Here is a 7122-nt window from a genome sequence, read left to right as displayed (position 1 = left end):
CAGTTATTCCTTTCAGTTTTTTCCTTTACTAATACCCTAAGGCATCTAGCATAGTAAAATTCCTGGTGAATGGGAATGCAGAATCTTTGGGTTTAGGCAGAGAAGGACAATAGATAGAACAGTACATGTGTGTTTTCTACCCTTCTTCTCCTCTAATACTTCTTGAGTTGCACCTGCCTTCCCAGCCTTTACCACTTATAAAATCCAGTTCTCCATATTTTTCTTATGTTCTAATAGGGGAGAGAGATTTTCTCATTGTTTGATGGATACTATCAGATGATAAATAAGGGACACGGCATTATATTGATTTTGCTTGATTTGACAGCTGTGTTTGATTTATTAGATCATGGATTGTAACTCAAGAGTTTGATGGTTAGTGTATTAAGTGGAATTGTGTTTTCCATTGATTTGCTTAATTTTTAGAAGATATATCATTTTTTGTATGCTGGAATGAAGAAAAATCTGAGGCAGTGCAATTAAATTGTTGAATGCCATAGGGCTCAATATTGACACCTCTTTTATTTAATTTATATGGCCCTGCTAGCTGAATTAATTAAATAATAAAGTCTTGAATGTAATATGATTGTGGATGATGTACAAATACTTTCATATTGAGAATATGAATTTACGCTTTGAAATGGTGACTAAGTGGCTTGACTGGATGAATTTAAAATTGAACCCAGATAAACAGAAATGCAGTGGATAAGTTATAGGGAGAAACCATTAACAGTCTTCCCCATGATATCAATTTTAACAATTTTATGTAACATAGTAATTTTCAAAAAAAATATTAATGTAAATGTAATATACTATCAGCAATTTTCAAAAGCCCATTTACCTGGATTAAGACTGTAACTTTCAAAGCTGTGCACGGGCAAATATGTGCAAGCGTTCATTGGCCTACACCCAGAAATGCAGCTATTTTATTATATATGTGTGCATATGTACACCTAATTTTAAGTGGACACTCACCTGTGTTCCAAAAAGCTGCTTCCCAAGTATAAGTTGGGTAATTTTAAAAGCACATATACCATCAGACTGGATGGGCTGTAAGATCTTTTTATGCCATCATGTTTCTGTGTTGTAACTAACCTTAGGTTTAAGTTGATAGTAGATTGTCCATGAGAGCTCAAATATAATCTGGACTAAAAATTATTAATCAGCTATGGCATTTTTTTATCATCAAAGATTTACTATGAGTTGCCCATACTTCTTTATATTATATTGCCATATCTCTCAAGTTCTGCAAGTACTGCATTAGTTGCCAGTAGGAGCTAGAATACAATTTATGATAATGATGTTAGTTTTCAAATTATTTGAATTTGTTAGCAATGTATCTACCGTCACATGATTTGAGATCATCTCAGCAGTGGCTTCTAGAGATTCCTACTCATAGGGACTTTAGATTATCTTTAACGCAAACTACTTTCAGTGACTTTGATCCCACATTATGGAAAAAACTACTTGTGGATATCAGGAAGAAAGAAAATTATTTGAACTTAAGTAATCAAATTAAAACTTTATTTAGATGAGTGTTGGGCTAGGTGATTACCCCTAAAGTCATTCAAAGTCAAATTTGGGGGTTGAAATTAATTTGAGAGCTAGGCAGGTAAGCAGAATGGAATTATGTTAGCAGTATTGTTTTATCTGATTATTATTTGTTATGAGTTGTATGGCTTGTGTAATATGTTTGTCTTTATATACCATCACCTACATTTTAAGATTCCTACGCACGAATTAGTTGGAAGTTACGTGCAGGGCCGAGCCCGGCACGCACCACGCACATTTTGGAAAGGGGCTGGCAATGTATGCAACCCCTATTAGGGCAGATTTTCAAAGCTTATGCGCGCCGGGCCTATTTTCAAAAGGCCCGGTGGTGCACGTAAAGCCCCGGGAAGCGCGTATGTCCCGGGGCTCGAAAAAATGGGCGGGGCATGGGTGGGGAGGGGCGGTCCGGGGGTGGGGCGGGGGCATGGCCAGAGCCTCATTTTATAACATTTTATAAACATGCACTGACGCATGCATGTTATAAAATGATCGCATCCATGTGTGCATGCCGGGAACCATGTGCACATGAACGCATGCGTGCACCTTTTAAAATCTACCCCTGTATTATTAAATGTTTTAGGTCATTTTTTATTATTGTATTTCATTTGGGTGGGATTCTGTAAAGGGAGTAACTGGTGAATCTGATTTATTTAGACTGAAAAAATGATAGCCTACACTCAAAGTTGCTGCAGTTAGAAGCTCCTCTTTTTATTATAATTGTACATAATGAGAACCACACAGATAAAAATGAACTGGCGATTCTAACAGAAGAAGGAAAAACAGATCTTTTATAAGAAACAGCACTTCTCCTCATTTAGTTATAAGGTTTCATGCTGGAACTTAGCCAATAACATGTTTATTCTATACTCTCGTATGATTATTTATTAGATTAATGGATATTAATAATTACTTCATAAAGCCTTACTTATGCAATATAAAGATTATAAAGGAATAAATAAGTTCTGGGTATAGCTGGTTATATCTAGTTTATTCTTAAGATTTTTATATGATTAGTCCTGCCTTAAGCTATTCTGGTGCTCAGCCTCAGCAATTGCCAACTATAATGCATCACCACATAAGGGAAGTTCTGATAAATAAATGAGATTTTAAAATTTATTTTCTAGGTGAGTATCACTTGTTGATGTCACTATGCTTCCTGACTCCTTCTACCTTGGGATTTTGATGCCACTTTTCTTGTCTTACACCTCACTGTATACTTGAGGAGTTGATGCCTCTTTTTATACTGCTTTGCTCTTCTTTTGGTATTTTGGGGTGTACATGCCAATGTGGTTGGTGTTGTTTTCTTCTCTCATGTGTCTTGTGGGTCTTCATGCCACTATTTCTGCTGATATGCTCCTCTCACAGTGCCTCAGATTATTGATACCACTGTTCTTTCTGCCTTGTCCTCCTCTTGGGGGTCTTGATTTATTGTTACCTCTTCTGCTGATGCTTGCCTGTAAGTTTGATAAAACCCAAATATTAGAAACCAAGATAGGATGTATTGATTTATTTATTGACTTTAATATAAACAAATGACAACAAAATAAACAAAGTGGGACAGATATTCCAAAAAAGCAGTGCTCTTAAATTTAGGCCTCTAAATTAGTTGCCTAAGAAAGGCACCTATTTTCAGCTGAATTTAGGTGTCTAAGTATTCATCTTAAAATTCATATAAATTTAGGTGCCTAAAATTTAGGTCCCTAAATTTAAGACTGCTATTTATTTTTATTTATTAATTTTTAATTTTTAATTTTCATAAATTTTCAAGTAATCACAAGAATACCTTCTAAAGCAATATCGGTACAGTAAGAAAGAAATGTTATTGAAAAGGCTCTAATTTAGGAAAAGCAAACTTACATACATGAACCCTCAATACAAGATATAGTGGTGGGGGGGGGGGGAATCTAAATTAAGAGCGATACAAACAGAAATCTTTTTTATATACTAGAAAAAACAAAGGCGTCGAGTAAATTAAATGACGTTCAATTTCTTATGCCAAACCAATTTGGGGTGCCATTTGAGTGTGTGAATCCAGAAATGTTCTGAGTTGAGTGGGCTCAAAAAAAACATAGTTCACATCTTAATGCCTGATGCAACACTTGCATGGGTATTGAAGTACAAATCTTGCTCCCAGTTGAATTACTTCCGTATGCATAGAAAGAAAATATTTCCTGCAAGTCTGGGTAGACTTGGCCACGTCAGGATATAACAAAAACCTCTGACCATAGAATAAGGACTGTCTATTTCAGAAAAATAGCCTCAGCACATTATTTCTATCCATTAAGAAAGCAAATATAATCATTAACGGTCTTCTCCTTACAACCTCAGTTTCTTGAGACATTTCCAATATTTCTGAAACATCCAACAATGGTATTTTCCTTGTTTCTTCTTTACCAGACGCAGATGCTTGAGGCAAATAATATGATTTTGTTATTACTGGCATTGCTGTTTCAGGAATTTTTAACACCTGAGTAATATATGTTTTAAACAGGTTGAGTGGAGATATCGTCTATCACTGGAAAATTCAATATTTTCAAATTATGAGATCTTAACATGTCTTCTATATTTTCCACCTTTCTGTTGTATCTTTCCTGTCGCAGAAATCCATTGCTCCATAGTTTCTACTTTGAGGTAGGGGTGTGCATACTTTTTTTTTTCATTGGGGTTTCATTTTCAGGTCCAGGGTGGGCCATTTCGATCCACTCCATGGATTGGAAAACTTTTTATGTCCAATTTCGGGAAAACAAAAAAAATCCACCCCAACCATTCATATTTAATTAATTATAACCCCCAACCCTCCTGACCCCCCCAAGACTTGCCAAAAGACTCTTGTGGTTCAGCGGGGGTCCCGGGAGTGATCTCCCGCTTTCAGACCATCGGTTACCAGTAATCAAAATGGTGCCGGTGGCCCTTTGCCCTTTATATGCAACAGGGGCTACAGGTGGCATTGGTAGGCCCCTGTCACATGGTAGGAACAATGGATGGCCTGTGCCATCCTGTCATTTCGTTCACTTCCCAAAATGCAACGAAATAGGAAATATCATCTTTATTTACTATTTATTTGCAATGCACACCACTACTTTGAGATTGAAAGATAAAATCAAATTAGCATTAGCAATTACTTGACTTTTTGTATCCTGAATAGCTTGAGACATTGAAGCTACTGATGATTCTATCGACTTTAGAACTGTCCATACTCCTTCAAGAGACATATGGGTGGACGCTGTAATTTAAGTCCACTATTCAGAGCACTTAACTGGTCCCCACCTTCACCTGAAATAGTGCCTGTACATGAATCCGTACCTTGCATTGTTGAAAAAACGTCTGTGAGATACATGGCCAGTGGGGTGGATCAATCCATGCCTCCTCCAACTCTACTAGGCATCATCCCTTCTGCCGCCTGAATCCCCAATGTCTCCTCAAAGGCCTCAGCCCATCGTTCTGCCTCCGATTCTCCCCGATTCACTGCCAGGGGTATCACTGCAGATGACAGGTTGATCGAATCATCACAATAAGGAGGGGAAGGCTTGCTCGGCACACCAGGGCTTAGCATGATATCAGAGGTCAAGGGGGATGGTATTCACTCTCCCACCGGCCCCTCAGCAACCATACCTCCCAGCGTCTCTGCCAAATTCACTGCAAGGAAACCCTCTATGAGAGGTTGAGAAGGATCCAAAGAGGGTGAGCTTGTTGTCACTCCTCTCAGCCTTGTCTTCCTTTTAGTATGAGGCATTTCACTTCAAAAAAATTGACAAAAACAGGAAAACTCAGCGGGAGCTCTCTTGTAGCGTTTCATACTCGGTGGCCATCTTGGAGCCCCTCCCTGCTATTTATTTTTCTAGATTGAATCTCCTAAATTAGGTGCCTGGTTCTGAAAATCAGTGCTAAGTTCCTAATTTTGTTTCTTCATCCTAACTATATCCCATAGCCACCCACTTTTTAGGCTCCTAAATGAAGCTCTCAGCCCTTGTCAATTTTCAAAAGGGACAATTTATGATTTAAATACAAAAGTTAAGATCCTAAACTCTTTGAAAATTGACATGTTTTTATCTATATAAAACTTTAGGCTGGATAACTTGGAGGTGTTTCATGGTGGAGCAGATTTAGGAAGATAACTGAATATCACTGATAATCTGTGTTGTTCAGTTAACCAGACTTATCCAGATAATTTAGACATATAATGCAGTACTAAAGTTTTCAATTTAAACTTATTCAGATAATTTTGATTTACTCAAGTATATTCAGTTACACAGTTTTGCCGCTGAATATTATAAATTATCTGGAGAAGTTAATCTGGATAATTTACCCAGGAAACAACAATAACAACAAAAAAAAAACAACGCACCCCAACCCTTCAAATTAATTAACTACAACCCCCCAACTCACCTGACCCCCAAGACTTTGATACTAGGATTAACAACAGAAAAACTTGTCTAGCAATTTGATTTATGATTCTTAAACATGTATTTTAAGGGTAGAGCACAAATATAAAGAAAGACTCAGTGTTACATTAGTGAAAATCAATAATTATAAATGAAGTAATTGAAATGTGGGTGTAGGCATCCTGGAGGTCTAGAGAGCAGGAGTGTACATACATTTTTTGCGTTGGGGTTTCGTTTTCGGGTCCAGGGCAGGCCATTTCGGTCCACTCCCCGGATCGGAAAACTTTTTACATCCAATTTTGGGAAAACAAAAAAAAACCCCATCCCAACCCTTCAAATTTAATTAACTACAACCCCCCAACTCACCTGACCCCCCCAAGACTTGCCAAAAGTCCCTGGTGGTCCAGTGGGGGTCCCAGGAGCGATTTCCCACTCTCGGGCCATCGGCTGCCAGAAATCAAAATGGCACTGGTGACCCTTTGCACTTACCATGTGAAAGGGGCTACTGGTGCCATTGGTCGGCCCCTGTCTCATGATAAGAGCAATGGATGGCCCACATCATTTTTTAAGATCGTGCTGGCCGTCCATTGCTCCTACCATGTGACAGAGGCTGGCCAATGGCACCGATAGCCCCTGTCACATGGTAAGGGCAAAGGGCCACCGGCGCCATTTTGATTACTGGCAACCAAAGCCTAAGAGTGGGAGATTGCTCTCAGGACCCCCACTGGACCACCAGGGACTTTTGGCAAGTCTTGGGGGGGTCATGAGGGTGGGGGGGCGGTTGTAGTTAATTTAACTTTAAGGGTTGGAGTGGGTTTGGGGTTTTTTTCTTTTTTATAAATGTACCCTTTCTCCAACCCCAAAACAAAATGGTAGGAAAACCACAATAAATTTTATGGGTTTTCCTTTTGAAATCGGAAATATCTTCTTTATTTCCTATTTTGTTGCAAACTAATGCACACCACTATATTTTACACATATTGAAGTCTGATATTGCATGCACAAATATAAGGCCAGATTTTAAAAGGCCTACGCGTGTAAATCCCAGGGATTTACGTGCTTAGGTGGCCTTATGCATGCCGGGACTATTTTCAAAGGCCCGGCCACGTGCATAACACCCCAGGATGTGTGTAAGTCCTGGGGCTTTGGGAAATGGGTTGGGAGGTCCGGGGACAGGATGGGGCATGGCTAG

Source organism: Rhinatrema bivittatum, chromosome 1 (genome assembly GCF_901001135.1).
Source record: "Rhinatrema bivittatum chromosome 1, aRhiBiv1.1, whole genome shotgun sequence".
NCBI classification, from domain to species: domain Eukaryota; kingdom Metazoa; phylum Chordata; class Amphibia; order Gymnophiona; family Rhinatrematidae; genus Rhinatrema; species Rhinatrema bivittatum.
This window is presented reverse-complemented; position numbering follows the sequence as displayed.